At 41.8% G+C, this 20,239-nt stretch overlaps 1 long non-coding RNA gene across 1 annotated transcript; it reads right to left on the bottom strand.

Annotated features, from left to right (window-relative positions):
* Positions 1–244: 244 nt before the first annotated feature.
* LOC106017579 (uncharacterized) lies at positions 245–14,994 on the bottom strand. The gene is made up of 4 exons (XR_001191107.3): positions 14,799–14,994; positions 12,360–12,480; positions 804–936; positions 245–477 (listed from the first exon to the last, which is right to left on the bottom strand). It is a non-coding gene; the product is annotated as an uncharacterized lncRNA (long non-coding RNA).
* Between the last annotated feature and the right edge of the window lie 5,245 nt (positions 14,995–20,239).

Below are 20,239 nucleotides of genomic sequence, written 5' to 3'. Positions count from 1 at the left end.
AGCTCTTTGTCATGCTTAATACATTAATTGGAACTGATGCAGAAGAGGTTGCAGGCAGTGAATTCATCACTCTCTGCATGAAGGCAGCTGCTCAGACAAGAACTGATCTGCTTTCAAAATGCCCTGCTTTAATGTGGTTAGTGATGTTTTGTTAAAGAAAGAGACATCAGGTATTTAATGTTCTTCATCTTCCAAAAGTGAGCGAATATTTGCAATTAAATTAATTATGATAATCATGCAGGAATCTCGTCTGTGCTGTAAGTTGGATTTTTATTTTCAAGACATTGCATACTAAAAGAGTATATTCCTTTGTTCTGTATGGATTTTGACTGAAAGGACAGTGAATAGTTACTTACAGCAATATTGCAGACCTGCAAATTGCTCTAAGAAAATGACAGGTTCTCCCTATGGCTCCATGTCTGTTCCTCCTGGATGGCTGGGATTGGCCTGGGCAAACCTCTGAGGCAGGTGGCTCCACTATTTTGAAGATGAAAGTGGGAATGGTTTCATTAGTGAAGTGATCTTAAACCATGCAAGAAAAGCCAAGCAGATCTACTTATCAGTGCACCTTTGCCTTGTGGGTGAGAACTGCAAATTCCATTGCAAAAGCATTTCCACAATTTTAATGTAGGTTCTTCCAATTAAGAACAAAACATTATGTTTTCCTTTGAATTGAACTTAGGCAAATTCAAGACATTCTTTGTAGCTAAGTCTTACTGTGTAGTGGACGCTACACATCCATCATATATTAATGTATCCTATGTACATCTGTGAAAGGCAAGGCATAAAAGCTCTCTACTCACCTCTCTTAGTGCAGACACTTTCTGGATTTCAGCAAACAGGACACTCACCGCTTGTTGTTTTTTCTTTAATGAGAGTTTTGTATAAACCATGACAGCTGCTTGAGGCTCCACCCAGGGAGAACTGCAAGAGTGGCTAAAATACAAAGGAACACAAAGTAGGGTTATGTGCAGATACTACCAGAAATAAAACCAGAGAAGTCAGTGCTGAACCTGTTAACCCCTGGTAGCATGACAGAGGATGCTTTTGGAATTGATTGTTAGAGCAAGGTAACTGGAAAACAGTAAAATGCTAACACACTACCTTTGGGAAGACGAGACAACTTGGAATTATGTTTGAGTGGGTCTTCCTTCAGCTGCTTAGCTTGTAGCCCTTGAAAACTCTTGACAGGCTTGCCCAGCTTCCCTGTTGTGGCAGGGCTATGCCCGCTGTCCCAGGAGCAGGACATGGGGCTTCCACAATGCCAGCTCCCCAGGAAGAGGAGCAGTGTAAGAAAGAAGGCTAGCCATGCTGGAGGAGCTCCTGTAGAGCTTCTGCCTCCTTTTCCTAAAAATTTGCAGATCAAAGTTGCATAAATAGGTTGAGGAAGTAGGAGAAACAATAAAATGGACTCTTAATTAAAACATCCCATATCTGACACAATTACTGAACTGCAAAAGAAAATAAATGCTTTTAATTGATACTGGAATTAGTGTCCTCACATTGCTTGGTTTTAATTTCCAAATTAAGAAGTCTCTCTTCCTAATAGTCACTCACAGTGATAAACTGTTACCTCTGCTAGTCCCATAAGGTGCCCAATAGCCAAATTATCACTTCTTTATTCTTCAGTAATAGCTAGACTCTTTCAAAGAAAGATCTCATTTTAGGGGAATCTCATGAAGAAGTTTAACGGTACATTAAATAATGCTGAATTACATCTGAATCTGCATGGATTTGCATTTTTACATTTATATTAATGCCAGATGAGTTCATTATGATTCATCTAACAATAATGAATGCTGAAGGAATAAGTAATGATCATGATATTACAACTGTGCCATAATCCTGTCTCTAATTTTGGTCTCTTTCCTATTTTCTACAAAAGCGAAGAATTAGTTACTACCACTGGCAATGTGACATTGCTCTCATATTACCAACCTGACTAAGGTCTAACTTTTATGAGACCTTCATGGCTTTTCTGTGAACATACAGCTTAAAGCCTTTGTCGATTAACATCTTTTCAGAAATCAAAACAGCTGAAAAATCATGCCAGGTCCTTTTTCATTTGTTGCTTTTGCTGTCTTTCCTCTTTCTTCCAGAGGATTGTTACTGGCTCTCATAAGCTCAACAGCACATGAGCATGTTCCTCTTGACCCTTCTGAAGTCTTAGATCTGTTGCGAATGTCAACAAAACTGGCCAACAGACACAGGCAGATTTGGAGAAGATGGAGAGGAGAGAAGTGCTTGTCTTTGCTGATCACAATCCTGCCTCTGTTCCTGCAACTCCTCACTGTTTCTCCCCAGACAGACAGCTCTCATCTATGCCACCATCTAAGAATGGTTCCAAGGCAAAACTTAGGTGTAAACATTGCTGGAGGAGGTGATCAGGTTTTATCTGTGGCACGGTATCTCCCCAAAGAGCTGGGTGCTGCCAGCGTGGAGTGAGCGGGATGCCCCACTGCTAACGTGAGGCTGCTGGAACAAGTTGCTGGCTGCTGCTCCTACACACCCATTGAGCCTGGGATGAGAAAGAACCATGCTCTTTCCAAACCTGCTTTCTTAGGGGTCCCCTGCTCTGTGCTGGAGCACATCAGCCAGATTTGTGTGTATTCACTCACTGAAACTAACAGCAGTCTCATAAATTAAAAGATAGGCAACCAAAAATGACTAATATATATTTTCTATGCAAGCTTGTGAATAAAAACACTGTGTTAAGCATACCTGAGAACTGCAAAACTAAATTAACTTCTGAGACCACCCAGTTAAATCCTGGCTTGCCAGACCCTCATAAAGAAGTGTTTAGAAGAGAAACTTGTTGAGGATCTTCCCAAGCCCTTGAGCACCACTGATGGATTCTTCAAGACAAGGATTTGCTGTAAGGAGAGGCATTTGCTTGGCATACCTTGCTGTTCTTATGCTAGTACAAGGGTCCTATGATCAGGTGTAAGACAAGACAAGAAGGTGTCAGCAGGGAAATGAAAGAGATCCATAAAATGTAAGTAGGTGCCAAAATGGCCCATGGAGAAATAAATTCTACAATTTTATTAAAAAGAGACCCTTCTTACACAAAGCGTCTTAACACTGCTCTAGAATATGGCTAAGAAGTCACAAAATAAAGAGCTATTGTTCTTTATCGAAGTCGATACATCTTTAGAGCTCTTTCCACCTGCCCATGTTACAGTCTGTAGAACTGTGTTGACTTGACCCCTCTAAGTTTACCATCACTAAAGTGAAAAGTCTTGCTCTTTGAACCTCAGGCTTCTGTAAGGTGGAGAAAATACATAGGAAGAAGACCAACCTTCTGTGCACAGGGATAATTTAGGATGGTTTATTAGAAAGAGTAACTGAGGAATAGATCCAACTAGAAACTGAAATACAATTTTTTATGATTTTTTTTAATTATTCTTAAATGCAAAATCTAAAAGTTGATATTACAGAAATGTACAGGATGGGTATAGATGTAATCAAATAAGACAATTGTTTTTTCTCATTCACCTTACAGAACTCCTCTGACATTGATTTTCTTCCTTAGAATACAAATAAGTCTTCTGGCAATTCAGATGTGACTTAACCCACTGTCAGTTTTTGATGCTAAAAACTTAAACTTAACTCTCATGAAGATAAAGGATGTGGCCTAAAATTGTCTCACATATGAGCATAGTTTGAAAAATATCTGAAAAAAATACTTTTCTCATAATCCCTGTAACTATAAATCTGTTTCACATCTTTAGCTACATTATTTTGCTTTCTTAATGTTGTTTTAAACCCCTTTGGCAGGAACAGCTAATAACAGCTTGGAAAAATTAATATGTATGTTAGATGGAAACGTTCTATTGTTTCCATGGATACCAGTGCAAAATCCCTTATGTGGTACATCTTCCTGCAAAATGTTTAATCATCAGCAAATATATATATATATACACACACACCTGTAAAGCAGAGAATGAGCTTAAAAAATCTATTAGACAACTCACAATATTTCTTAGGTTCCTGTAATAATGTGTATCTAACTTGCAACAGTGGTCCTGATGCTTTGTTTTTTTTTGGGGGGGGGTTCTTATTTGCTTTATAATACTCAATGCTACATTGTCTTAGAATGAACTTGGGAGGATTAGCTTATTTTCCTTGCTGCTGGCCTCTTTGGGTTGCTTATGGTTGAATGGGTTTACAAGCTGACATTGCCCTAGGTTTCCATCAGGCTGGCTGTGTAGGCATGTCACTCTGCTGGTAGAAGCAGGGAGAGATGAGAAGCCTGATGTGTTTTTTTCCTCTGGGTCACTATCCAAGGGGCTGATGTCAAGAACCACATCTTTACAGAAATGGAAAAAACAAAAACACATTCAGGAGCATATTCTCATGACTATGCAGTACTAGGGAGGTTCTGTAAAGGTAGACCTCAGATATATTGCTGGCAAAAACAAGGATGCTCCCAGCTTTGTTTAATGATGGTGGTTTGGACTAAGATGGCTTGGCACACTATAGAGCTGAAAGGCTAATTGATTGAATCACAGAGGCTGAAACCCTCCCGTGATGACATGACAAAAACAAGTGACGCATATTACTCTGCTCCTTATGCTGACCCTCTGGACAGGGATGGGCTTCACTTAGCTTTGGCAGCATGCAGGAGTGGTGCCTCCCATCACAGAAGTACAACAGGCTTTATAGTGTTCACATAAGGATATGAATGTAGTTAATGAAGGAAGAAATCTCATCCCTAGCCAAAAGAATTGCAGTGCCAATGAAACCCTTCATGAGATGCACCTAAGAGACCCTACCACAACAAAATGTCCAGTGACAGTGACTGTAATTTCAAAAGGCTGAAACTGCAATTAATCATGGGGATTTGTGAGATGAGTGCAATTCATCTTCAAGCAGACGTGGAAAACAGTACTTTTCTGTAGGACACCCTCTGAAATTTCCACCACCTGATGACCTATTCCAGGATATCAGATTGCTGAAAGTCATTATTTTAATTAGACATTACGATTTTCATTATGAACCAAGACTTCCACTTGCAGCAGTGAATGGTAACAGCACTTGCACACATATGTACTCATCACTGTTAAGGTTTAATTCCCTAGACTTATGGGTTGCTTTCCACTACACAGAGGTCAGTGTATCACACTGGGCTTGTTTTCATAGAAAGAGAAGAAGCGGTTCCCTGAATGCTGAGGAAGAGCAAAGTTTTCCTAAAAACTCCAGCCTGTGAGTTGGGTCTGTGCTGCTCATTGGCTTGAGACCTGAGATGAAACAGAGTGCTCTCCAGGGCCAGACTGCGGGCAGCCCGTGGTGCCACTGTGCAGGGGCAGCAAGAGGCACTGCGTGTGGGGACGACTGCCCCAGCACCGCAGGCAGGACCTGCAGGAGCAGAGGTTCTTGTGTCTTCCTTGCATCTCCGGGCCTTTAGCTGTTCCAGGCAAACACTCCTGCCCTGGCATTTCTGGTCTGACTTTTCCATAGAGGACTTTAAAAAAACTTCTAATGGGGAAAGCAAATTTTAAATACATTTCACCTTCTGTTGAATACCATTCTGTTGTTCCCCAGTACCTTTGCTTGCTTAAAAAAGGTTTCACTGCTTTCATTTCACTGAAAACCCACCCTAAGCTTCAGTTAATAGTGACTTAATGAGGAGTCCTTTAATTATAACAGCTGTTGTTTTAATTACCAAAAGATTTATAATTGGATCCTCTGCTCAAACCTGCTGCTAAACCAGAGGCTCAGAAAAACACCTGGCAGAGGCCAAGCTCACCAGGCAGTCTGTCTGCCACAACAGAACGTGTCCTTCCATTGAGAACAGCCACGCTTTACTTTAGCTAATCTTTTGAGAAAGCAGAATGTGTGAACAGTGCTATAATTACAGATACAACATGATGAACACAGAAATATTCCTTATACTAATGCATGTTATGTATATTGGGTTGTTGGTAACAATAAACAACTCCAAACTTGTCATGTGCTTATTCTATAGCTCTTACTACCATTTTACCATTTCAAGGATATATATCCCCAAGCCCTTTTCAAGCAATTAAATCAAGAAGTTGTTTTGAAAGCTTCTAGTGATTTCAGGAAATAATCCTCTTCTCACACCTCTGAATTAGAAAGTTTTTTTTTTTTTTTCCCCTAAAAAAAAGAAACACTTTTAGACAGATTTATACACTTTTACCGCAAATATTGTTTTGCATTGTCAATACCACAAGGTCAAATCATCTGTTTAATTTTGGGCTCTTTTCAGAGTTCCAGGGGAAAATTCAACATCCGTTTGATGGAATGAGAAGTTAACATTCTGAGATTTCTCTCCAGAGGTAGAAATGCTGAAAAGCTGTACATCGGAAACATTAAAGGTAGAGTCTTTCAACAGGCAATGAAACTGTGATTTCAGAGAAGTTTTAATTTCAGTTAAAAGACAAAGTTCCAGAAGGTGAAGGACATTCAAAATGCCAGCCAGTTGGATTTATGAGGGACAGTCAGCCCATGCCAGAAGGTCCCATTTCTGTGGGGCAGGAGTGGTAGAGCATAAACATTTGCTCTGTGAACCTGTCACTCTTCATGAACTGAAAGACAGTTGAAAAGGAGAAAGAAGGTTTTGCTGTCCTGTAATTTTAATTAGACTCTGAACTCTCTCTTCTTCTGTAAACTATGTGCTATGTGCTGTTAACACAGCTGCCTTTTCTTTCCAGATGGGGCTTACAGTTAAAGGGGATGAGAGATTGTTTCTTGCATAAAGCAAGTATGAATCAATGCCTCAGAGAGCAGTGACCAGCAGGCACAGCACCAGTTCAGAAGGCAGGAGTTTGGCAGAGTAGGATCTGTGCTGTCCTTGCTTTCATGCACAGATAATCTCCCTTCTCTTCCACCTCCCTGTGTTTGCAAAACAGTTGGAGAGTGGTACTAGGAGTTGTAGGAGATAAACATTATCAAAGAGAAAATCTCCTTATTCATTTGCAGTTATCTCAATTAAATTATTTCCTGGCATGTGTGCTCACTTACTCTGACAGTGGTGAATTTCAAAATTAATTTGATTTCTTTCTGCTGGGCAATATTACCCCTTGGGCTGGCAGATGTTCAGAACCAGCAGCTCCCTTCTCCCCTCTGGCATTTCCCTTTCCCACCATCAGGGCTGGGAAATACTGCTCGCAGATGGCAGGACCTCCTTGACTGCAGGCCACCCAAAGCCACGTGCCAGAGGTGGCAGGGGCTGCCCCGAGCAGAGCTTCTGGCCACAGCCCTTGCCCAACAGCCCCAGCACCATACACAGCAGCTACTCCCTTGCATGTCTGTTTTGAAAGCTTCACTGCAAAGGGCTGGACATAAACCCTTCTGTACACACCCCTCAGTTACGACCAGCACAGCCTCAAGTCAGTTGTTTTAGCTGCACACAGTGAGCAGCACTTGACAGGTTATTGACTTGCAGTGATACACTTTATTAAAAACCAGGAGGGACTGAAGCTCTTATCTCCTTATTAAAGTGCAGACTTGCTATGAAAATTTAGCAATATGAAAACTATTACAGTATCCAGCAGAAACAGTCCTTCTGAGACCTTCAGAATAGCAAAAGGTTAAATCAAAACTTCTCTGCTACAGTATAATCAGGAGATGGCCAGGCAATGTCTCTACATTATCATGCTGTGCATGCTTAAATTAGAACAGCAGAGTGGATTTTATATGTGTAGCATAAATATATTATAATACATAGAGCCTATACCCTTCTCCAAATGGCCTTCTTTTCCACTTCTGACTGAATTTGAAACTGTTAGAGCTTGATTCAAAGCTCACTGAAGAAAGCATGCTTTTCATGTAAGAAAACAGGCTTCAGATGACCCTGAAGGGCCAACTGCGAACACTGGCAAAATGCTAGCTAATGGCTGGGAATAAGGTGGAAAATAAAAGCCCTCACAGACATATCTGTTTAGTTATAGAGTACAGGTACCATTTATAGCATGGATATGACACCATCGACCAATGCAATGAGCAAAGGCTTTGAGAACCATACAAAGGCCAACCTTGAAATATCTCCACTCTATACTTTCTATGTTCGAAAACCCTAAGTGCAGCTCAGCATGACAGACTGAACCTATAGCAACAGATACCAAAAATATAGGGAGGATCACTTAGGGAGACGAGCAGAGCTGTATGGCTGCTGTGTGTCTCAAGCAATAACTACAAATCTCCTCCAGAGATAATCTTGACTTCCCTCACTTTACCACACAGTCACTGCAGCTCGTGGGTGTGGGTCAGGGTCAGTGTCACCTGAGCATGCATCATGGTGCACACAGATTTCATGGACCCAACACATGAACTGGACTCAGAAAATGTATTCATAGTAGGTATATTTATATACTGATTATGCAGAGCAATTGTATGCATTGCTGTTCTGTACTGGCATAATAGGCTGGGCAGATCCAGTGCCAGAAGTGAGCACAGCCAAGCGTTGTTAGCATTTAGCAGCAAGGACCTTTCACATAGTCTGCAGAGCACAAACTTGTCTGAGATGTCAGCCCACAGCACAGCTTAGTCTGAAGATTTGTCTAACCCCAGCATGGGATCTGAACAGTGTCAATAAACAATTAGCATGCTCCCAAGCAAGCAATTAAATCAATGGCAAGTGGGGAATTCCAGCAGACAATTCAATTACTGTATTAACCACAAAAGTTGCTATATGTAAGTAGTATAAGGAAGACAAAAAGAAAAAAAAAGGCAAATAAAAGACTCAGGCTGTTTGCTTCACCATTTGCTTCTGGAACAGTATAGCATCATGTAGCAAGAGTTGTGGAGTGTGTTTGATTTAAGGTGAAGATAACACTTACTATTACAAAAAATAAAAAAATAAAAAAAAATTGTAAGAGGGTAGAATGTTTTCCAACATGGTTACCATTATCTGTGTTTGACAGAGTTGACACATTTCTTAGCTGCTTCAGGAAAAGGATAAAGTGGTAGTGGTAGAAACTGAGCTACAGGTAATTTTCTTATAAAACAATTAGCTTCTCTCTAAGTTATAGGGCAGCAGTGCGTAAAGACCATTTAAATCCCAGGAATATTTTATTAAGGGCTAGTATATTTCAATGGGAGGAAAATGCAATTCAAGAGAATTCAGAATCTATCCACTCATTACGCAAGATAAAATAGCTTCAGTTTCAAGTGGAGCTGACATGGAGCCTACAGAATGAGCAGAACCATGAAACTGGGGCTGTTTGATCCATGATACGCTAGCTGTTGTATCAACTTTTCTCATGAGATGAGAAGAAATATTAGCTAGGAAATTACTTCCCAGTTAGTTTAAGCTGTATTTTGCAATGCTGATTGAGGTGGAAGGTGACAGAAACAATTGTTAAATATCAATAATATTATGTACACAATTAAAATGCAACCAAGTCTTCTAATACAAAACTAAATGAGGTTGTGAGCCTGTGCAGGGATTCTGTGATGTTGCTAGGTTAAATCTTCAACTTAGTGGAATATTTGAAAGTGTAATTCTTGCCTCCTCCTCCTCCAAATCCCTTTTAATATTCACAATTGGTTTCTCTGTGAGAGATTTCCAGCTCTGAAAAGTTATTTGAGCTGAGTAGCTAAGGATTGTATTAATAAAACACTGTTATTTAGGACAAATCTCTATAGGCATGTTTACTAAATAACTCTGATATTTTACAGAATAAATTACATTAATTACAAACACAACAATAGCAGCAGCAACATCAACAACAAATATAGGTGGTTAAATGTTTGTCACAGCCATCACAAAGAAAAGAAAAAAAAAGTCAGTGTGGAACCTTCTTTTGGAATAAACACTTGAAGCCCTAGACAAGCGTGTGTGTGTCTGTGTGTGTGTTGTACATGCTTTGCTCATTCCAGAATTAATGAAAGGGGAGAGAAGAAAATGAAGCAAAACATGGAAGGCAGCAAGTTACCCTGACCTGCTGCCTGAGCTGTTGTTGTCCTAGCAAGATCATTCAGGGTGCCAGAATCCCACAGCCCCTCCAATGCAGAACAAGGCAGCACAGCCCAGGGCAAGAGGTGTGTCAGGCAATACACAGTGTTGCAACACAGTGCCCAGCACATGGTCCCAGCAGCATTGCACCAGCCACAGGGTGCCAGCAGCCCGAGCTGTGTGCTGCAGACACCCCAGCCCCTCCCTTTCCTTCTTGGTCCCACGCCGCGGTTCCAGTGCCACTCTGCCAGCAGAGGCTGAGGTCCTGGGGGGCGACCAAAGGCCAAAGCCTGGCACCACCAAGAGAGCAGAGAACTTCAGTGCATGCCAAGTCAATGGCTTCCTCAAGTATCACTGAGAAAAGGTCCTTCTGTTCTCCAAACACCTTATGCATCATCTCTCCCCTATGGCTTTGCTATCACCAGCGGCTAGGAGCAAATGGTGCTGAGAGTTCCTGCTGAGGGACCAGGATAATTTTTGCACCAAGCTACTGCCTGGCTTAGCAATCCTAGGAACACAAACTTTATGCAAGAGGAGGATGTTCTTGGTTGATGTTAAGGGACACAGTTTTCCCATGGAGAGATTTGTTCACTAGGTCTGCTCATACTTGTCAATATTCCAGCAGTTGACTTTGAACAAAGTCATTTTCTCCTCTTTGTGCATTTCTTTTTCTGTGGGTAACAATCTTTGACTCCTTTATAAGGCACTTAGAGAGAGCTACAACCGAGAATATCTGCAATCTCTGTGCTGGGAGAGGAGATGTAGAATAAGACTGGCTGGGATCCATGTTGCTCTCAGCAGGAGTTGTTGTCCGAAAGCTTAATTAGATACAAAAAGCTGATTTAAAAAAAAAAAAAAAAAAAGGAAAAGAAAAAAAAAAAGACTTCAGCCAGCACAAGGTCAATTTAAGTCAGAATCCTGTCAAAGTAATGAAGATGGAGAGAGTCAGATTTAGATAGAATTGAGAAGAGTAAAAGCAAACTGCTCAGAGCAAAATGACACCAAGATTTCTGGTCTTGGGACTCAAGTGAAGGTCTAAATGAGGAGAAGTGAGAATAGCCACTAAGGCTAGAGAGAAGAGCAAGTCTTTCCTCATTAGTAACAGAGAGGACTGATGCAGCCACAATGACCCTGGGAGAATTCAGCCTCCCAGGGGACATCCATGGTGCTCCCCCACAGCCCGGTGTGAGGCCACACACAGGCTGCCCATGGGCACTGCCATCCTTGCTTGGCCCAGCACCGCTCATCCCCCTGCACCCTCCTGCAGCCAGTCGTATAGCTCGGCATGGCCCCATGGACTCCAGGCAGAGTCCACTGCCCACCCTGGGGTAATTCCTGCAGAAAATGGGGAAAACATCCACAAAACACTCAATATATTAGTAGATAAACCACAAGTGGTACTCAAAAGTGAAATGATTCAATGTGAATTACTTGTTTGGTTTCACAGATGACACACCAGCCAAGGAACACCCTGATGGGTATTACCCATTTCAGGTCTGATACATTCAGTGAGGAACCAAAATTACTCTTGTGAGGAGAGGTGCTTTGTATCACCTTCAATTTAAAAAAATCAATTGTCTGAAATAAGCTCCCTAATATAGATTTAATAAGATTGTCTATGTTAATTATATATCAATTTATTGTTCGAAGAGCACTAAAGATGTAAGAAGATAAATCTAAATGTTCTCTCGTTAGCTGAAAGCCACATGAAGTAAGGGTGAAATTCATGTCTGTGCCACTCAGCATTAGACCGATGCAGGATTTGTCTAAAGCCCAGGAGGCACAAGTACAATGTTGGTCTTGACCTGACCTCACTGCACAAAAGCAGAAATTGCTATAAATGCATAATGACCTTTTTGTCAATACCAAATACTTGCAAAGAGATTTTTTTTTTCAAATCAGCTTAATGCTTCACCTGCAATTCCATACCAATGTAATTAGATCAAAATTATGCACTCAACTATTATTCACTTTGCTGCTACTCAGCCACACAATATTTGAACAGAAGAACATAAAACAAAGCTTCCCTTTAAAATATGAAGAGTGTAGTTTTAACAGGTATTTTGTGGAGGGACATTTGAAAACAATTAACAGGTGTGTTCATTTGCAAACTGGCTTATCAGACATTACCACTTTTAAGATAGACTTTGCTCAGGCTCCCAGAAAACAAGAACAGGAGCTGAAGAAGTCACAGATCAATAATCTGTCTTCCTTTCCATGGCTAAACCCAGAAAATATTGTTTAACCTGTCTTTTCAGGCTCAACTTCTATTAACACACCCTCCCTAAACGATCCATTTCAGAGCTTTCTGGTCCAAGAAGACTTCTGCAAGGGGAATAAGTAACCACCCATGCTTCAGACTAAAACCTTGAGCTCCCATCCCCCAGACATTTAAATCATTGTCTTGCTGGATTGGGATGCTTTGTGCAACAAGTACCTCAATGTAATGGAATGGAGTAGAAGGAATGGTGCAGGGCTGCACAGCCCAGGCCAGGATGAATTAGTTTGCCCAAAACTGGATCTCAGGAATTTGATCTTTTCATTCACAAAGCATCCCTCTGCAGGATGGGAAGAGAAAAAAAAAAAAAAAAAAAGGAAAAAACAGTTACTGCAGATTCTTCACTACTTTAATCCTTCTCTCCCTCTTGTTTTCACTTTTAATTAATTGTATTACTTTGTCACAGTTTGGATTGATATAATTGCAACTGTTCTAATCACTGTGAGCACCCGCTCATAAATACTATTAATTGTTAATATTACTACTACTATTACTAAGATTACAACTATCACTTCTTTATTTCTTTTTTTTTTTTTTTTTCCCTAAATGAATTTTTGATTTGGTAAATGAATTTTTGAAAGTCACAAATCTTATTTTTAAGTAATTTAATTAAAACTAATTAATAAGGGAAGGAGAGTAGACAAAAGAGCACACAGGATACCTAGTTTGCAAAGGCACTGGGTAGAAGAGATCCACATTGGTTCAAGCAATTTACAGGCAATAAGAGCCTGGCTGGCTAGAGCAGAAAGTAAAGCACACACACCCAAAAAAAAAAAAAAAAAAAAGGAAGTTTCTCATAGTATAATTAATGACACAGAACTAGCTGTAATATAGAAGTGTCTTGTATTACTTTCATGATACGAAATGCTTGCTGTAGTGATAACGATGGGACATCAATTATCCTTTTAAGTTTCTTTGCCTCTGACGGGTTCATTTTCTGTGCTTGCTTGCCTCCATTTTAAATTACTCAGATGAATTTGGAGTTCCTGAGAGGGATTAGCAGCCCATGGAGCTGAGTGAAGCTGTTGCCTGCTTGCAGACCTGAACCGGAATCTCCCATTTGCCTTCCTCCTGCTGTGCAGTGCAAACCTCTGGGCTGCGCAGGGCTCACACAGCCCTGTGTCAGAGGGCTATTTGCTTCCCCTTGTGCCAAGTTATTCAGAAAAGTAGGAATGAATACGAGGAGCTTTAGAAGAAATGTATTGAGTAGCTTAGATTGCTTACATAATTTTAAAGATTTCAGATTAGATCAGATTAGATCCTCAGGAGGGATTGATGTTTTTGAAATAGTGTGCTTCTGTCTCCAGCAAGAAACATGTGGGTTGTCTCTCTCTAAAGCACAGTGATTTTATTCAGACCTCATGCAAGTGGAATTTAGTCACCTTACTCCAAACAAGCAGGTATTAGAGAAGAGTTTTGACATGAATATCAAACACACTCAAAGAAAAAATATTCATTAACAAATAAAAAAAATAATCGTTCTGAATAAGACCAGCTGATGTTATCATAAGAACATGTAGGGTACAAAATAAAGATAAAAAGAAATCTTGATATAAATCGAGTTTAAGCACTCCACCAATCATCAGCTCTCTAAATCAAGAGCTCTGGCAGATTTTCCAAGCGAGAATCAATCTTCCCGTCTCTGCAGCAAATACCATAATCTTTTTCCCACCATAGTATAGAAAATATCTGCCACATTCAAAATTTACTGGAAACTCTTCCACTAGCCTGTTTGAATGTTGCAATTTAAAATGCTTTTGAACAATAGGCCAGAACAGTTAGCACCACTCTACCTTCTTCATCCTCTGTGCAAAAAGATTTTGATAGACAGACAGATCTCCAACTGACATTCACAGCATGCAGACCTGATCTGTGGTTACTCTGAATACTCCTTTATGCCTAAAGCTCCTAACGCTGCTGCATCCACCCTGTGCATCTGCTGGAAAAGCTGCTTTCCTGCGCCCTCCTGCATCACTGCAGGGTACTGCTCTGGCCACAGAGCTCTGCCCATGTTAGGGATGGGGCACATGGAGGCAAGTCTTCTAGATTCATGCTGGGAGACTGAGTAGGGGAGAAGCCACCACATTTGGTGTGGTCACACCTGCAATACGATAGGGATGGGTCCCTACAGCCACCCATCCTTAGACACATCTGACCCAGGCTTGGCAGGAACCAGCTGGTGCACTAGAGTATCTTGCCCAAACTAGCCTGACACTCACACAGCAGGACTGAGTTGCCTTACTGTTTACATAGGAGGTATTTGTGTAGCCTGAAGGCTGGAAGAGCAATACGGGAGATGAGGTACCTTAGCCATACAAGGAGCCCACATCAGTCCCTGATGGGATGGTCAAGTGGCACCCAGCAGAAAGACAACAAACCAGGACCACCTGCCAAGGCAAACTTATTACCAACATTCACCATCCCATACACATACACCTGTATCCTGCATTTTCCCCTTCAGCAGCAGGACTCACATTTCTGTCATTCCAAAGGTTTGAGCAAAAAGGTGACTGCAAGTAGAGGTTGCATGAAAACAAACAGCCCAAATTGTCTTCACTATAAATTCTCTAAAGCTCAGAATAGATTACTTGTGCTTACCCCGCTCCCCATCTGCCAAACTCCTAGACCTCCGGCATCTCAGACAACAGGAACATTCAAGAAGGGTGGAGGTAGCCCTCTGAATAAAAGAGAGACTGCTATATTAGGAGAGACTGTCTGCTTATAATCTTTAGGGACTTTTCCCCTCTTCCATCTTTGACAGAGATTCAATATGGAGGTGAACTTTGTGGAGTCCTCCAGGAGCTGTGAATGGTGGTGTTCATATTGCTGCAGCAGGTGATATGCATTTCCAGAGCCTGAGGAGATGCACCTGCTAGCTCAGCTGACATCCTGTCACCTCGTGGGGTGGCAGAGATGCTGCTGAAAACACACAAAGGTCATGGTGAGGAAAAGTATACAAAAAAGCAAGTACAGTGAAAGAAGCAGGAACTTAAGGCCAAATTGTTAATTCTTAGTACAATGTACTAAATCAGTACTTCTAGCATTAAAATATGTTTACGTACCAAGAAATTCTAGTGATTTTGCAGAAATAACCTTGAGGCGACAGGTAGAGGAAGAGGAAAAAGCCTATCAGATTAAGAAACTATTTGAGTCAGTGTCACTGAAACAACTAAGAAACCTGACGTTTCACTAGAATTTTTCCTAAAGTGTTTTACTTTATTTCTGCACAACGTACATTCTAAACTTATTTCTTAAAGGTTATTTGTAAAGCACAATTGTGAATCAACAAGCAGTATTCTTCCCTTCTGTCATTGTTTAAATTCCACAGGACTTCAGCACATGCTTATAACGAGGCCAACCTGCAACTGTTTTGCTTGGTTGTAGCTCATGCTGGTACTGTATGGATGCCTGTAGGTTGTTAGTGTCATTTATTAAGCTGTAAAGTTGGCAGAATTGCAGTGAATTTGGATCCCCTGGAATATTAGAATTTTTGTCACTTTGTGTTAACACTGGTGTCCTGGCTTAATTCCAGTTTGTTTAATTATATCCTAGAGCTCCCAAATACCCCACATTGTTAGCTGGAGAGGATGAGCTGCTCATAACTGTGCTTTCACCTAGCTCTGCACTGCTGAGCAGGTGCAGCTCCCAGTCCTGGGGGCGGCTGCACTTCAGTGGTGGGTGAAATGATGGCTATATATCATTCATGTACCCACTAGAGATTTCTTAAAGCATGTGCTTCAAAATGAAAGGTTATATAAATGGAAGAATTATATTGTATATCTGTTATACACAAGAAGAGAGGGGATGGCTCCAAGCAGTACTGTTAAGGAGAGGCAACATTAATAGCACAGAATTCAGTCTTGAAGACCCCTTTATGGAGAATAAACAGATCATTTTGAAGCTGGCCTAGAAGGTACAAGGCTGTGAGTCATAAGTGAACTGCCTCATTTGACCCTCAAGGTATAGAAGAGATCTGAGCAAAACTTTCAGAAATACATTATGTTTGTCACTGGTGAGGGCAGGTTGTTTCCTCCCTATTTATCCTGTATCCTGTAGTCTCTCTCAAAAAACAAAAACAAACACACAAAAAACTTACAAGTGCTGTTTTTTTTTTTAACAAGAAATAGTTTGTATGCCAGCCAGAAAAACTGAGGTTTGATTTTGCTTCAAAGTATATATGATACAAGAACAAGTGTCTCTGTAAAGCAGCAGAAGGGGACCTTGCAGATTTTTTTCTATTTTGATTAAAATAATTGTTTTTCTTCCAAAGGGATATACATCTCTGTCTCAGTTTTCAGCATGCATTTTCACTTTCTTGGAAGCCAAAGAACACACTTAATTTGAAAATGTGAGAGTCTCCCTGGAGCTACACTGCAGATGTGTCACCTTCCTGCTGTCCTGTGAGCTGGGTCCATCCCTCACCTCATCAGGCAGGAGCTGTGCGCCTGCACAAAGCAGCCTGATGTTCCTTTAGACGAATATGCAGTAACAATGAGATCTGACCGGCTATTCAAAAATCAGCAAGAACAATTTCCTTTTAAAATTAATTATTACTGACATCTAATATAATTGTAGCATGCAGATAGATACCAGCAATCAGCAGTTTGTTTTTTTTTATATAAAAAGAGAGTATTGATTTGTTGTTCCTCATAAACCTGGAATATTAAATTGAGGACAAGACAATTACATAATGGAAGAGAAGAAAATTGGCCTTCATGAATAAGATAAATGGAAAGTAGCCTGGGTTTCCCTAGTTTCCTTGCAAGACACCTGTATCCTTGCCAGGGCCACTGCCCAAGAAAAGAAAGGCACTTTCCAAACAGCTAACTCATTCTCCAGAAAAATTAAAACTCTTCCCAAATCTCTCTCTCTCTCAAAAAAAAAAAAAAAAAACAAACAAACCAAAACAAACAAACAAACAAACAAAAAAAAAAAAAGCAAAGCATGACAGTGTTTCATTTCATGCCTCTGATGGACCCAGCTGCCAGCAACTGCAGCCCAGCTTCTGAGGGGCCTTAGCTGCTTTGGCGTGCTCATCCTCCCAAGCCACCATGAGAAATTCGCCAGCAGTGCCTTTCTGCATCAGAGCACACCAGCCTCTCATTTCCCACGAAAGCATTGGGTGAATTCTGTCCTGTTTCCTGCACACTCTTTCCTGTTCAGACAGCAGTAGCACCTGGGACATGAGGTGATGAGGTGGCACGACCAGGACACCACGGCATCAGCCACACTCTGCTCCACCCTAAAACAGAGCAGTCTCTTGGTAATCCCCTGCCCTGTGTGCAGTTCCAGTTTATCATTCCCAATCACACCCTTCTGTCTGTGTCTACATATATATGATTTCCTCTTGTAACTACTCTCTCCCTCAGATGGAATCTCCACTCCAGCTCTGCCTGGTTCCAGCTGCCACAGCCCAGCCCTGGCCCATTTCAGTGGCAGCCAGACTCTGAGAATGGGTTTCCAAAGAATAAATAAATAAATCCTAATTAGTACACATCAAAGCCACATTTTTTTTCATCTGCCTCCACAATGATGTTGCTTATATTAGAATGAGAGCAACATGCAACCATGTATCCCAAGGAAATCAGGTATAGTAACAGCAAGTTTTGTTAAAAGGGATTTTTCAGATACCTTCTCTCAGAATTCTTGGGATGTCCAGCATTTCTCAGTGACCAATAAGGGGCACTGTGCACCACTCCAGCTTTCCTCTATCTCCTCAACATATGCAAAAGAAGCTCGGTCAGAGCTTTATCTTTATTTTTAAAAAACAGACTCAAGGATATTTTAAAATCAGCATGTCATCCAAAAGTCAGGAAGGACATACGTGTCCTTCTGAGGATGTCTCCACAATGTCTGTGAGCACTGAGGACGTTGTGGTGTAGGTCTGACTGGAAGGCAGGCTGGTGTTAGCATGGTCCCATGCACAGCTACCCTGGCCCTGCCTGCACCATGGGCTGCTGGCCCCTCACCTGCAGCCTCTTCCTGTGCAAAGCACAGAGGGGTCTCCAATGGAAGATCACATAATTTGAGCAGTACTTACTGTGATTAGACAGCATTCAATGACAACATGGTCATGCACAGACCAGTGAAAAACAAATGCTGACAAGTTTTCAGGAATGCTGTTTCCATAGATGTGGGGGCATAACTTCCTGCTTGAGCTATCTGGCTTGCAAAGATATTCTTTAGGCCAAAATTTCATGCTCCCTTTTTGTATGTAACTATATGCATTGTTTTTAAGTTATCAATTTCCATTTCTGTTCTTAATGCACCTTTGCCTCTATGGACAAAAGTGATGCTGTGCATCTGTTTGAGAGCTGTCAGGTGTGTCTATGCCTTCTTCGGTTGACTGGATGGCTCCACTGAGGTGCACTTGCTAATTCATTGCCCTGTGCTTTTTATTGCTGTGAGTATGGTTTGCTGCTCTTACAGGCTGCAGCAAGAGCATCTTTGCATCTCTAAACAAGGCGTTTGTTCCTGTTGGCTGGTGGTTAGCAGGGCTTATCGTGCCCAGATGGGACATCATACATATGTGGGGAAGTGACAGATGCAGCTTGTGCAAATGGCTGGGTGGCTGGGGTTGAAGAGCATCTCAGCAAAATGAAATCACCCCAGCTCTGGGAACACAATAAAACTTGCTGTTCAGCTGGCATGGATGTCATGCCTGTGTTAACGCTCAAGTGCTGCGGAGTGCTGTCTGCTCCATGGTGTAGGCAGAACCCAGAGCTGCATGTGGTGCATACCATAGGGGAGAGCATGGTTTTGCAGACAGGCTCTTGTCCAGAAAAGCTACAGCAGTCCCACAAGAGTCATGGGACATCCCCATTTCACACTGCCTGAGGAGCACTTTGGTGCAGAACAGAGGTGAAGACACCTAGATGAAGGTGCAGGCATCTTACCATGCTGAAACTCGCTGCGAAGTGTGGAGGACCACCTAAGCGGCTACAGATTTTAAATTTTATTTTCCAGTCTAAGTCTTTTGGTATTTCTAATCTACAGCCATTCATTCACTGATATGCAAAGGTGCAAGAAGGTTGTGAATGAGACTTCTAAAATATCTGACTGTCCTTTCCAGTGACTCCAGACCTCTGAAAATGGGTCTCTTAGGGGCCTCAGTGAAGTAGCATTCTCCATATCTGCATTTTTAAATTGTCCTGTATGATCCCAAATCACTGAGACACTCACAGTTGCACAATCAGTCAACCTCTGGATCAACATCCAACTTCATATGGGGGAGATTTTCAAAGAAGTCTTTTAATGTCACCTGTACTCTACAACCTCCATCTGTTCCACAGATCATACCCCGGAGATGGAAAACATGTCACATCCCTGATTTACAAGACAGGCCAGGGGACAGGGACATGATTACCTTGCCCATTCAGTGTTCATCATGCTGACAAACAACCTGATAGTACATTTCCAGGGAATTAAAGCCTGACTCAGAAAACTAAGTCTTAATTAGCAGAAGCTGTTTGCTTGCTGCCAGGACAGTGGTGGCTGTCCATCACCATAAGGTGCCATGGGGTTTTGTTGGGGAGGGTGTCCAGAGTGGGGTGCTGAGCGCCACAAATTAGCACGGCTTTACCTGGTTTGACAAGCGTGAGAGGGACGCCAAAGTTCTTATAAGGTTCTCCCAAGATCAGCCTATTGGTGGAAAAGCTGTAAAATGGGCTGACCAACATTTCTGGATTGGAGGAAATCACACTCCCTGGTTCTGCTGCTCACACAGGTACTTTCCCCTGACAACACTGATTTCTTCCTGAGACTGTTCTGCTCTCTGTGTCCTCCCTGCGGGCAGGACTCATTTTGCAGGTGGCAGAGGGGTGCCTCCACTGAGCCAGGAATCTTGCCCTGCCAGTCGCTCACCTGCTGGCACTGCAGCTGTGTGGGCTCCAGCAGTGCTGCCGCAGGGGGGCCTGGCTGCAGCTGTGCTGCAGGCACCCCAAGGGAGCTGGTGCACCCCAGAGTACTCAAACGCTCTCTAATTAGGTAGCTCTGTAGGAGCCACTCTGTTTGGGATACCCTGAAACGTTTCCTCTCAT

The sequence above is a fragment of the Anas platyrhynchos genome, chromosome 20 (genome assembly GCF_047663525.1).
Source record: "Anas platyrhynchos isolate ZD024472 breed Pekin duck chromosome 20, IASCAAS_PekinDuck_T2T, whole genome shotgun sequence".
Classification (NCBI taxonomy): domain Eukaryota; kingdom Metazoa; phylum Chordata; class Aves; order Anseriformes; family Anatidae; genus Anas; species Anas platyrhynchos.
The sequence above is the reverse complement of the archived record's forward strand: the minus strand, read 5'-3'. Positions and strand labels throughout refer to the sequence as shown.